Source organism: Phoca vitulina, unplaced genomic scaffold, assembly GCF_004348235.1.
Source record: "Phoca vitulina isolate PV1807 unplaced genomic scaffold, GSC_HSeal_1.0 scaffold42, whole genome shotgun sequence".
Lineage (NCBI taxonomy): Eukaryota > Metazoa > Chordata > Mammalia > Carnivora > Phocidae > Phoca > Phoca vitulina.
Window position 1 is genome coordinate 13109659 of NW_022589745.1, and position 13634 is coordinate 13123292.

Genomic DNA, 13634 nt, shown 5'->3' on the forward strand with positions numbered 1-13634 from the left:
AATCCTTCACTTATTCAAGGGGAGCTCAAATTTCCTTTTTTGAGTCTTTGCTTCTCCAGGTTAAACACCCTCAGTTCCTTCCATTGCTGCTCTTGTATTTTGGCATCTAAGCCCTACCCAATCCCTTGGGGCCCAGAAGCAAGCAGTTGGGAGAGAAAAACCAGGGCTCTTAGTATGTGAAATTGCCTTACTTAGGTAAAGAAATGCATAGATCAGGGAACACTCAGGCAAGAAAAGAGAATGATGAACTTTAGATTGAAATAATCATTTCTGTCCTGAAAAGTACTTTCTTCTTTCTCATCTCTTTTAATAGGGCAGAATAGTGAACAGTGAGTCAGAGGCTTCCAGGGTTCAAGCACCAGCTCCACCATTTTTCGGCTGTGTGACCTTTGGCAAGTTTCTTAAATTCTCCAAGTCTTATTTGCCTTGACTGTAAGATGGAGACAGAGTGGTATCTATCTACTTCATTAAATTATTATAAAGATGAAGTGCATAATCCATGAACACATATTAAGTACTTGATAATATCAGCTATGGTGATTACTGCTAAAATATTAGTCATATAGATTTGTTTCATTTAAGTTTTTAAAAAATTGTTAACTGAAGTACAATTGACCTACAAAATTATATTAGTTTCAGGTGTGCCACATAGTGATTTGACAATTACATACATTACAAATGCTCGCCATGATGAGTGTAGTTACCATCTGTCACCATACAAAGTTATTACAATGTTATTCACTATATTTCCTATGCAGTACTTTTCATCCTGATGACTTATTTATTTTATAATTGGAAGTTTGAACCTATTAATCCCCTTCACCTATTTCATCCATCTCCTCCCCTCTGGCAATCATCAGTTCATTCTTTGTATTCACGAGTCTGTTTCTGTTTTGTGTTTGTTTGCTTGTTTGTATGTTTCATTTAACATTTTGAGGTAGTTATTAGCATACACAGTTTAAAGTTGAATGAACAGGATGAACTTTCCCAAAAGCACCAGCCAATGGAAGCGCTAATGTTGGGGATCTCCCTCTTTCTAACTTCTAGGCCTATGCTCTTCCTGGTAGATGGCATCACTACGCAGCACGATGTAAGGTACTTATAGCTGGTTCTTTGGGTTCTGCAGTGGCTATGTAGGTGAAGTTGTAAATTCTTAGGTAAAGGTAAATACAAGGTTCAAATATGTGATATGATATATAGGTCTTGCGATTTCCTTTTGGTTTCAACATGGAAGGGCATTAGATTAATGGGAAGGAGAGATATGGCTTAATTTTAATATGCAAATTGGCTGATGGGGAAGCATATCCTTTCAAATGATTACTCAACATACTACTCCAAAGTGGCAGTGACACAGCCCAGAAGCATTTGTCATCCCCACAGGGTGCCAGAGGAAGCAGCACTTCCTCTCCCTCAGCACATGTTACCTGTGCTCTCAGAAGGCACACGGCGGCCGGGAGGGAGGTGGGTGGAGGATACCACGTTAGCAGCCTGTGCACACAACTGCCAAGTAAAAAAGCACCGGAAGGTCTAATTTTAGCCCACTCAGCCTTGGCATTGTCCCTTTAAGCTAAGATATTTTTCAAGCACCACAATAAAGTGCTTTGTTCCAGCCTTGCTGGGTATTTCACAAAAGCCCAGCAAGGACAGGGCAGGCATAATTCAGAACTGGAAACATATCAAAGACAAGGAACCTCACTGGAGAGGGTCAGCACTCCTCCAGCAATGTTTGGTAAATATGCCCTTTCCATCCACCTCCCAAAGCTCCAAGAAGGGCCCCATGGTTGCATCCTCTTCCTCCAGCTTCTTTGTCAACCTTCTGTTGGCTGCTTATCAACAGGTGTCTTTGCTCTTTCATGCTGGGATTTGCAATTTACTCCCTCTATTTTTCCCTGCCTAACAAACCCACTTCTTTCCATATATCTGGGTCTTGTTTCCTTTCCTGATGTGTCCAGAAAGTGCCCTAGATTAAGAGCTAGAAACAGTTTTACCGCTTACAAACTGCCTCTGTGATTTGTCCCTTACGATGACCTGGTGAATTAGGTGAGGTGGAAACTTTCATAGAGCTTTTGAAGAAAACTGAAGCTCAGAATGGAAGCTGACCATGGCTAAGGTCACACAGGAAAACACTGGTGGAGTTGGGACTGGAACCAGGTCTGGTGCTTTAGGGAAAGGTGTGGTCCACGAACCTGTCAAAGCACAGACAATCCACACAGGCCATTTGGGAGGGCCCTGCAAAACTTTTCTTGAGAATGTCCATCAGCATCATAGCCAACAATTCCAGGTTGAGGACTGAGAATGGTGGCTTCAGGTAAATCAGCATTTCCTTATTTCCTGGAAAGAAGGTAGGGAAGGTTGATCCACTGACACATCCAGCGATGCTACTGTTTCCAAAGTCTTTGTAGGGGAGGAAAAATAATTTCCCCTCAACCCTTCTAGGTTCTTGGCTAAGATTCCTACCCCTGGCCCCAATGATAAAAGATAGGTTAACAGGAAAAAAAAAAAAAAAAAAAAAAAAAAAACCATAAAATTAACAACATGTATACCTCTTATATACAAGGGAGATACCCAGGAAAACTGAAGAACTCACTGAAGTGGCCCAAGCCATCACCTTAAATACTATCTCCAGCTAAACACAAAAGAGGATGTTGGGGAGGGGAGGCAGTCTGAGGGTGATGTCAGGCAAAGCACAGTAAACAAGAGTGTGGTTGTTATGCACATTTAAGTCAGTTGCCTTCTCCACTGGCGAGAGTTTCTAGAGATTTAGTCCTCTCCCCCTTCATGCTGCAGAGGGAGACACCCTTACAAATGGAGATTTCCCTTATAAATGTAAATGTCTCTTTCAGAAGGGTAACTTCTACTCATATTTTAGAGATTCTCATACGTCTCCTGTTTCTTAAAAATAATCAGCCTAAAATGATCCTATGTCGAAGAGACATATATTGGGGTAGCAAATTCTGTTCCCTTTCACCTTCTTGGATCTTTCCTTTGATTTTGGAGTAGATCTCTCTGGACCTCATTAGACAATCCTAATCTGGCCTTAGGCAGCCAACAGTGATGATCTATGGGATCATCATCTTTTCTATCTGAATTTTCTATCTTTTGAATTTGAATTTCAGTCATTATAATGAATACTGGATAGTGCTTTAGCATTTAGAAAACTCTGTCCTATCTCATTTAAACCATGTGAAAACACACCAAGAGGGATATTGTTATCGTGAATCTCACACATGGTTGAGCTGAGCCTCAGAATGGTTTCCTGACATGGCAGATCCTGAGGGTCAGGGACTCTGACCTGGACATCCCCCCAACAATGTGTCTCCGCATTTCCAGGGCATTGAGACAGGTGAGAAGGTAACAGATTCAGGGTTCTTCCGAGCTTCTCTTCATATTCATCATTTCACCCAGAGCTACCCAGTATGGGCCTCAGAACTAATGGTCTTTGGCCTGTAAGTGAACCCTGACATATTGCTGTGAATTAATTGTTGGAAAAAGGAGTGGCTTTCATTGAAAGCACCATGAGAGTACTTTCCAGGACTCCTGGGACCTGTCAAAATGTCAAAAGACATTTTGTTTATTTGTTTGTTGGAATTACTTATGTATCTTTTTTCTGATTATAATGTTATGTACGCTCATCATAAAAAGTTCAGAAAGATATCGAAAAGTGAAATACTGGGGCGCCTGGGTGGCTCAGTCGTTAAGCGTCTGCCTTTGGCTCAGGTCATGATCCCAGGGTCCTGGGATTGAGCCCCACATCAGGCTCCCTGCTCCGCGGGAAGCCTGCTTCTCCCTCTCCCACACCCCCTGCTTGTGTTCCCTCTCTTGTCGTGTCTCTCTCTGTCAAATAAATAAATAAAATCTTAAAAAAAAAAAAAAGAAAAGTGAAATATTACCATCTACCAGCAGTTAGAACCACAGTTAAGATTTTGATGTAAATTGTGTCCTGTCCAAATGTTCTGTGCACACAAGCTTGAGCATGTGTATGTATAAAGCAAAGGCAAGGCGATACTACACATACTGTTTTGTGACTTGCTTTTTTAACTTAACAGTCTATTGCAATATCTTCTCTCCTTTTTTCTTTCTTTTTTATGGATCTCAAGTGCGCATTTATGTTCATCATACTCCTCTCTTCATGGCACACTATCATCATTGTCTATATAAAGCCGCTCCTGGGTTTTATTATATATTTTTTCATCTTCTGTACTCACTCCTATTTCCCCCTTCCATTCTATTGTGTTTAATACATGTCCTTGGTTAAGTATTTATCCTTGAAAATACATAGTTGTTTTGTATACTTACATGTTTTAATTTAAATAAATGACATTGAATCAATACCAATCTATGTCATTAAGTGTAGATCTGTATTACCACTTTTTTTTTTTTAAAGATTTTTTATTTATTTATTGAGAGAGATAGTGATAGAGAGAGAGCATGAGAGGGGGAGAGTCAGAGGGAGAAGCAGACTCCCCGCTGAGCAGGGAGTCCGATGCGGGACTCGATCCCGGGACTCCAGGATCATGACCTGAGCCAAAGGCAGTCGCTTAAACAACTGAGCCACCCAGGCGCCCCTCTGTATTACCACTTTTAATGGCTTCGTAATTCCCATTGTGTAGTTCTAACAAAATCAATTTAACTAGTTTTCTATGATGGACATTTAAGTTGTTTTTTGAAAAGGTGGAGTGTTTTAAGAATTGTTTTAAACAATGCTGGAGGAAACATCCTGGTATATACATCTCTGTGGATTTATGTGATTGCTTCCTTGAAATAATTTTGAAGGACCACTTCGCAAATAATTCTTCACCCAGTTTTTCAGCTCCTAAAGTAGTTTTGTTACTGATTCCCTGGGGTTCCCTTCCACACCCTCTTCTTTCTCTGTTCCTCCCTCTCTATCTCCACTTTGTGCATGTCTCCCTAATGGCTCTTAGCACATTCATCTTTGATCTCTGTTTCATATGTTCTCTCTTATCGTTCAGCTGATAAGCTCCAGCTAGTTGTTGACAGAGATCACATCATAATTAATTGATTCAACAACATTTCCTGGGCACTTGTTCATTGTAGTCTGAGGTGAACCTGACAATCACTCTGCCCTTAGGGAAGCCCAGGTCTAGTGAGGTGGCAGACATGCCGTACAGCGACCACACCCTGGCAGGTGGTGTGGGGACAGCAGCATGTACAAGAGTCAGGGTGTGAAAGAGGAAGCCAAATAGCAAAGTCACCCAGATGAGGCGCCTCATCTATGTCTGGACCATGGTTTGGAATTTACTAGAAGGCTAAAGGGGAGCGAATGGCAACTGCCCTCAAAGCAAAAGGAACAGCAAGTACACACCAGAGGTTTGAGATGATATAGCAAGTTGGAGCCTAGGGTGGGATCATGGGCAGGGGTGAGACCAAAGAGATCTTGGGTGTGGGGCAGTGGAGGCCCAGGTGAGCAGGCCTGGAAAGCCTCACTGAGGTTTGGATTCAGAGTGAGGCTAATAGGAGGCCTCTGAAGGGGTTACACAGGACAATGGCATGATGGATTTGATGTTTTAGAAAGGTCATTTGGCTACAGTGTGGAAGATGGATTTCAGAAGGGCAGACTGTCAATAGGGAAGCAAGTTTGGATAATGATAAAAGTGAGAGATGATGGCAGCCTCAACTAAGGTAGTGGCGAGAGAGAAGTCAATGGATTTATAGAGAGAGTTAGGAAGTAGGATCTACAAACTACTTCACTTGATGATTGGTTGGGTACAGGGTTGTGAGGAGAGACAGAGTCCTGGATAACCCCCAGGCTCTGAATGGGACCCTGGGCAGATGGCAGGGTCATTTACCCAGAGAGGAGCACAGGAAGAGATGTTGAGTTTGGTATGGTTGTAGGATACCAAGGTGGAGATGTCTAAGAGGTGGAGGGAGATATTGTCTGGCATTCAGGAAAGGCTTACCCTGGGGCGCCTGGGTGGCTCAGTTGGTTAAGCGACTGCCTTCGGCTCAGGTCATGATCCTGGAGTCCCGGGATCAAGTCCCACATCGGGCTCCCTGCTCAGCAAGGAGTCTGCTTCTCCCTCTGACCCTCCCCCCTCTCATGCTCTCTGTATCTCATTCTCTCTCTCAAATAAATAAATAAAATCTTTAAAAAAAAAAAAAAAAGGAAAGGCTTACCCTGGAGATAGATTGGGGTACCATATTTATCTTTGTAATATAGGGTAATATTAAGTAAAAGATTGTGGAATTACTGAATTATTGAATTAATTTCTCATGTCATACTTCCTTCAAATAGAACATTTTACTTCTATCAGGCCACCTTTATATGAGATTTTCAAAGCTCTCTGTATTTAAGACCCACCCACATGAGTTAAACTATTTTTTAGAATTTCCGTAGAGATAACAATTTAGGAACATGGTAAATGCAAACAGCTTTCAGAAAGGAAAGCCCACCAGCCTAAGAGTCAAGAGACTTTAGTGACTCTGCTACTACCGATAGACACTTGGACATGTCACTGGCCCCTTGGAATAGTCCCTGAACTCTGAAGGCAAGGAGAGGGCTGGCACCGCTGATGCTCAAGGCTGCTCCTAGCCCTGGGACTGGGGATGTGTGGGTGATGTGGGCACCCCTGCTCTGCACTTCTCTCCCATAGCTCCCTGCTGGTCAGAGATAAGGACCACGGTCCTTCCCCACTGGGACTTGGCAGCACAACTTAGCACACAATCTGTTGGACAGAAGGCTGTGATTATTAATGAAAGCATTTCCTCTGTTACCTCTCAGAACTCAGTGAGGTTCTGACACCACCAGAGATGGCCTGTTTCCTTTCATAGAAATCGATGCTCAGACACACATAGAAGAGCTGGAGAAAGACGCACAGGAAAGTAAAAATAAGATGCAGAGAAGTGGGTGGCTGCTTGAAACACTCCCAGATGAAAGGTTACCAGCTATTAATCAGCTTACACGTCTGTTCAGTGGGTGAGCGGGGAATTAGATGGAAACTTCACTCAACAGTTGATGATTAGTCAGGGCTGGGGGTCCTCAGATGACTTTCCTCTGTCGGGATGGATACGAAACACTTTGACTTGAAGGAGAAGAAGCAGGACCACAGTAAAATCCCCCAGGTGTCACAATTTACGTACTTCTGTTTACACTACCAGGTCTGGTACAGGGTGTCAAGGTTAAGGCAGCACGTAGATAGCTGAGCCTGGATCTTGAAATGTCTGCCTCCCCATCTTCTGGAGCAGCCCAGTTTGCTGGGTCCCATGATGAGGCTAATAATAGCTACTGTTTGTTGAACACCTGCTACATGGAAGGCACTGTGGGAAGGAATTCAGTGTGTTATCTCATTAATTCTCATAACAGCCCTGTGAGCAAATTTCATCATTTCCATTTGACAAATGAGGAAACTGAGCCTCTAATGGGCTGAGGAGCTGCTCATAAATCGTATACCATGTATGCAGCAGGAACATCATTTGACCCCAGGTCTGCCTCCAGCACACTTCTTTGTCCCACTCAACTAAGTCCAGTGAAAAATAAAAGAGACATTGGGACCAAACAGAAAAGGGAAGGGAACCCACCTGATGGGGTGAAAGGGGAACTGAGTCTGAGTAGAAACTTTCCCGAAGTCGTAGCCTAGAACCCAGGCACCAACGTGGCTTCGGGCTTAGCTGTGCTTCCCAGGTGCTTGAGAGACATTCTTTGTGCCTGGGAAAGGAAGAAGAAGGTGGTGGAGTCTGACCCCCAAGGCTGGTCGGCCCCTTAATCCCCTTGTAGATCAGAGTTCCTGAGTACCTGGCCGTCTGGTTACCAGGTGGGTTTTAGTTTGGAACCGCTTAGTCAGATCCAAGAGCTAATGTCCACCAGCAGCTCCCGTCTTGGGTCAGGGCTATCCCCAGGCAATGCTTTCAGACTCTACCCCTGAGCTGTAGAGGGACCACTCAGGGGGGAACTTGGCTGGAAGCAGCTGGGACAGGCCTAAGGAGGGAGGCTACTCTTGACAGCCTGGCCACAGGGACCTGGAATGGCTCTTCCCAATCCTGCAGGGCCTAGGACCCTCTGCCTATGTTGGTGCCCAAGGGTCACGGGCCTGGGCATTGTAGCAGCCCCCGTCTTCTTGCCAAGGCTCAGTAGCCAGGGTGCTGCTAGCTAGGCCCTGTTACGGGCTTGCTCTATTCCCTGTCACAAGTCCCCTAAACTTCCTGGGACTTTTCTAGAAAATGAAGGTGGTTAGAGCAGATGATTAATCCCTGGGGCCCGCTTCTGCTTTCACCTTCATGTATTTATTATTCTTTCTGGGTTGGAACTCTTGTCACTTGCCCTGACAGTGCCACTGCAACTTCCTTCAAAATGTTTTTCTCATTTATTGCAGATCAAATAAGTACTCTTGCCTTATCTTGAGTCCCCAAAGATGCAGTCTGCGCCCTCCTAACCTCCCGCTTGTTTTATGCTTGTGGGCAAGACCTCGGCTGTAATCCCATGAGGTTCAGGGCTTGAGGTAAAGTCATCAGAGAATGCTGTAAGAAAGGATTTCTCGCCTTTTGTGAAGCTGCTCTGGTCCCCAGAGACGGAAAGAAAGGCTGGCCTGGGATCCACACTCTGCCCTTGGGGAGATGCTGCTGGGGGCTTGGGAGTATTCTGCTTAGGAGGAGACAGACTAGAGGGGCAGAAAGAGCCATTGTGTCAGATAATTGTCCTTATTAGAAAAGAAACCCCCACACAATGTGCTGGGCAACTTTGAGGCATGATTTTCAGGGTTGTTTTAACAGTCTCTGGAAACTAGCCACCTAGTGTCATTTGTTTATAGGATCCAAGGGAGGTGGTGATGGAGATTGTTTCAACATCCCCGCTCGGAGATAAACATGTGTCCTGGCTTGTAGGCTTTGGGTGTTTGGCATGGGGACAGCATGCTGCTGGGGTAGGAGGGTGGGATCACCCAGCCGGGTCAGGAGACTGGGGTTCTCATCCCCACTCTGCCATTGGGTGCCCGCATGATCTTGGAGAGTCTCAAATTCTCTAACCTAAAATCAAGGGGATTAAAGCAGAAGAGCCCGGAGGCAAATCTTTTCAAGTTTTGGTCTTTCCTAGTTGTATGATTTTTAAATTCTTTTTTTTTTTTTTTTTAGGGTGGGGAAGGGCAGGTGGCAGGGTAGAGAGAATCTTAAGCAGTCTCCATGCCCAGTGTGGAACCCAACACGGGGCTCAATCTCATGACCCTGAGATCATGACCTGAACGGAAATCAAGAGTCGGATGGTTAACTGACTGAGCCACCCAGGCACCCTTAAATTCTTTAATTTTAATTTTTTTTAAAAGATTTATTTATTTATTTATTTATTTATTTATTTATTTATTTGACAGAGAGAGACACAGCGAGAGAGGGAACACAAGCAGGGGGAGTGGGAGAGGGGGAAGCAGGCTTCCCGCGGAGCAGGGAGCCCGATGCGGGGCTCGATCCCAGGACCCCGGGATCATGACCTGAGCTGAAGGCAGACGCTTAACAACTGAGCCACCCAGGCACCCCAACACCCCTTAAATTCTTCATGTTAGTCCCCAATACAGGATCTTGAAACAACATCAGGGATGTCAGACAGAGGGAGGGAGGCATCAGCGAGAACTTGGGCTATGTCTGTGCTGCTTTGAATGCTTTCTCCTCAGACCATCTACTTTGATTTTTGTTTATGGTTTTCATCAGTGCTCCTCAAATTGACCTGAGTTGCTTGCTGAAAGTACAGATTTCCTTCTAAGGGAGGGTCTCATGAAGCTGCATTTTTAACAACATTAGCAAGGGTGATTTTTGTACTAAGGCAAGTTTGGGGAACTACCAATTTAGAGCTTTCACCTGGGGAACAGTCACAGGTGAAGTCGCCTGATCTGGTGGACATTTGTCTCTCTGTTGTCTGTGCTCTACAGCTCTCTGCTCTGAGCATTCATCTCATCATAACCCTTATTCCAATGGGCACGCATATCTCCTGCACCCAGTTCTGAGCTTTTCAAGATTGGAACCATGTCTTCTCTGTATATACCACTGTGCCTAGCACAGACCCTTTTTCATAGACAACACCTATAAGTGTCTGCCAAGCTGAGCTGCCCAGAGCTAACCAGGCCATGGGTCATTATTAATGCAAACCGTGCTATCTAGGAGAAGGAGAGGGGAGATAATAAGAGCTTGTAGAGAAGTGTCACGGAGAAGACAGCGTTGGAACCTAGCCTTGCAGGAGGAGTAATGTTTAGACAGGTGGTAAGGAAAAGAAAGAGCCATCTAGGCAGGAGTCTAAGCGTGAGAAGGCCTGTCTCTTCCAGTTATTTCAGTGTACAAGTGAGGAGCCCAGGGCTGAGAGAGAGCACCTGCTGTATTCAAGGCTGGCCCAGGTAATCTGACACACAGCCAGCTCTGCTCGCATTTGACTCCTCACACCCGGCACTGTACTCCATCAGCCTCCAGCTGAGCCTGAAAGCCCTTCCTTCCTCTGCTCTGAGCCATACTTCCAGGGCTGTTTCCCCATTGGTGTGCTTATCCGGTTGTGTATCTGCACGTCGCCTGGGCTGCTCCATCTCAGCACCCCCATCTCTGCAAGAATCTCGCCAAGATTCAGCCAGGCTAATGGCCAGATTCCCTGTGAGAAGCCAGGCCTGCTGGTCTGTGCACCTGATCGCACACAGTGGGCCCTGCTGTGTTCTAGGAGGCTGGACTTAGCTATCAGAGTGGGTAAAGGGCAAGGCTCAGGGCAACACACACACACACACACACACACACACACACACACACACTACTTGAATTCTCTTTCTCTAAGACCCAAAGGTTTGTAGAGGAAAGATGTTCATGGGCTCTTCCTGCCTCCCCTGGCGGGCCTTTTCCTCCTACGAGAAGTCTCCCAGATCTGTCTTAAGAGCACTCATACATGTTCTGCCCCCTCTGCTCTGCCGTTCTGCTATCGAGACCGGATAGGAAGTGGAAGAGAGGTGGGCAAAGCTCAAGGCAGGCAAGCCAGTGAAAGAGTGGTTGCAGAATCCGGGCAAGAGAAGATGGTGGCCTGTGTCAGGAAACCAGTGGGGTTCTGGAGAACGACTTTTATTCTGTACTAAGCTTTCTTAGCTGGTTGAGCTAAGGCAGAGTACGCATTCTCTCTGAACTTCAAAGCCCTCATCAGTAAAGGGGGGATGATAATAATCTCTTTCTTACTGGACTGTTGCATGGGTAACTGTTGTCGCATGGAGCCTTTTGTAAACTGTAGAGTATAAAAATGTGGTCTTTTCTGGGTATCCTTTGCAAGTTGGTACTGGGCTTTCCTCATCCATGGGCCCATTTCTGGTGGTGGTCTTTTGCCCACCAAATCTCCCCCACCAGTCCTGTTCTGTGCCCAACACTGAGTCTCTCTCTAGTGCCACTCAAACCATGAGAAATTATTTGACTTGGGGCTTGGCTGATTTTTATCTTATAACCTGGAATGCTAGCTTTAAAATAATGTACTCCAGTGTCTGTCCCCTCCCTTCTTAGGCAACATATGTTCAAGTACCGACGGGTACCCAGGTAAAGAATCCACAGAGCCAACATGTGTGGACTCTTTCGAGACAAGCTGATTTGAAGACTGTGACTCATCTTTTCATGTTTACAGAACTTCTGCTGCTGATCAGTGAACGGTGGGTTTGGAAGGGCCTTAAAGGTCATCTGGTCCAACTCACTTGTTTTTCAAATGGGGAAACTGAGCAACAGAAGGGGAAAAGATCTGTCCCAAGATCACAGAATGAACTAGAAACAACTGGAATTACCTGCCCCCCTCCACACACACACACGGACTCTTTTATTTTATTTTATGTGTGTCATGAAATCTTTTTACTGGGAATGTGGTAAGCTTTATGGTCGTGTTTACCCTTTCTGTGGTTCTGGTCCCATAATGAGAGACACTACAGGCCTGTATTAGTGCCACTCCAAGACAAAGGGGGCAGAGGTGGGGAGTGTTAACCCATCAGTGCTTTCCTTCATCACTAAGCACCACCTTTATGCCAAGTTCTGAGGATACTGAGACAAAAGACATGAGCCCTAGCTTCAAGGTGCTCAAAATTCAGTGATGAAGACAACAACAAAAAAACAGTCTCTGGGTGGGCAGGTGATTTTCCATACAGCTAAATGAAACACTCTTCCCATCTGTTGCCTGCACGTTATATTTATATGTCTGATGGCATTGACTGTTTTCATATATAGATTACTATGAGACTGATTCTCCCAGAAAGAAACATACCAAATACCACAACTTGATGAAGACCAGTGCTGAGGTTCTTGAGTCCCTACTTCACAGTGGTTCAGTGCCCCTCATTCATTCGTTTCCTCAAAAATTATTCGTTGAGCGCCTAGGATGAGGTAGCAGGGATGCAAAGATAAATAAAGACAGTCCTCTCCCTCAAGAAGCTAACAATCTAGTAGAGAAATAATGACCAGGGAAGCTTTTACCAGGGAATGGAGATGCCTAGGAGAAAGGATGCCTAAGTCAGCCTTGGAAAGTCTGCAAAGGTTTCACAGAGGGGGTGGCATGTGAGCTGAGGCTACTTAAAGAAAGAGAAGAAGCCTGCTGAACAAGTGAAAAGACAGATGGGGAGAAAATGAGGATGTGAGTAGGAAGTACAGGTGCCAGGCTAGGGAGATGGGGCTACATCCTGTAGACAATGAGAAGTGTTGACAGTTTTAGGGAGAGCCTCAGATGGCAAGGTTTGTATTTTAAAAATTCATTCAAGGAGCCATACAGAAGGTGGGCTGCAGGCAGGGAGTGCAGGGAGGATCATCAGTCCAAACAGGGCCTGTCGAAAGCAGCGGCAGGGCCACGTTGAGCCAGGCCAGAACTTGATATTCCACGTCATTCATCTACTGCCAGACACACCTCACTGATAGTTGCTGACCATGACCGGTAACCAAGAAGCATGAAGTTAGACATGTGAGTCTCCAAAACTGATTCATGGTCCTGACAGGGTTCCCTGTATGAGGCCACCTTCTCCCCAGTCAGTCAACAGGAACAGTTTCAGGCACCACACATGATCCCTGGAGAATCCAAGCTTCCTTGCTTAAGAGAGAAGCTGACATGTTATTGATCTTTTTTTTTTTTTTAAGATTTATTTATTTTAGAGAGTGTGCAGGAGTAGGTCAGAGGGAGGAGGAGAGAGAGAATCGTTAAGCAGACTCCTCACTGAGCGCAGAGCCTGTCGCAGGGCTTGATCTCGCAACCCTGAGATCAGGACCTGAGCCGAAACCAAGAGTCGGAGGCTCAGCTGACTGCGCCACCCAGGCACCCCCATGCTATTGACCTTCTAAAGGCATTTGGGAGAGGCATTTTTTTTATAACACTTAATCCACTTTCCCAGCGTTAATACAAACTCATTCTGGCTTGTGGTTTTGGTAAACTCCAACAGTCTTTTCCAAAATAGAGCCTGGCAAAGTGACTGATCCTTCTCTCATCTATTCTTTCAGTGCCAAAAGGCACTGATTCAGCCTCACAAACCTTCCTGCTTTTGCTCCTCCTGTTCCTTCTGAGATGCCTTCCATCCTCCTGTCTGGGATTGTGCATTGGAGCCTTGCTAATCCAGGTTCAAATTCTGCTACACGTTACTTGTATGGTCTTGTACAAGAGAGCTGCCCTAATCCTTACTGCTGAGCTGTCATAGGGTTAAAGATGGAGTGTGTAAAGTTCTCAA

The 13634-nt window shown here is 45.2% G+C and overlaps 1 protein-coding gene across 2 annotated transcripts in view; it reads left to right on the forward strand.

Annotated features, from left to right (window-relative positions):
- The window catches only part of VSNL1 (visinin like 1), a 100048-nt gene that overhangs the window by 26675 nt on the left and 59739 nt on the right, over window positions 1-13634 (forward strand). The window contains exon 1 of one of the 2 annotated variants that reach the window (XM_032430209.1): window positions 314-392. The exons of the other annotated variant lie outside the window; for it this stretch is intronic. The gene's annotated coding sequence lies outside the window, so the exon portion shown is untranslated. Of the gene's footprint in view, window positions 1-313; window positions 393-13634 lie in introns of those variants that run through there. 2 annotated transcript variants of the gene reach the window in all.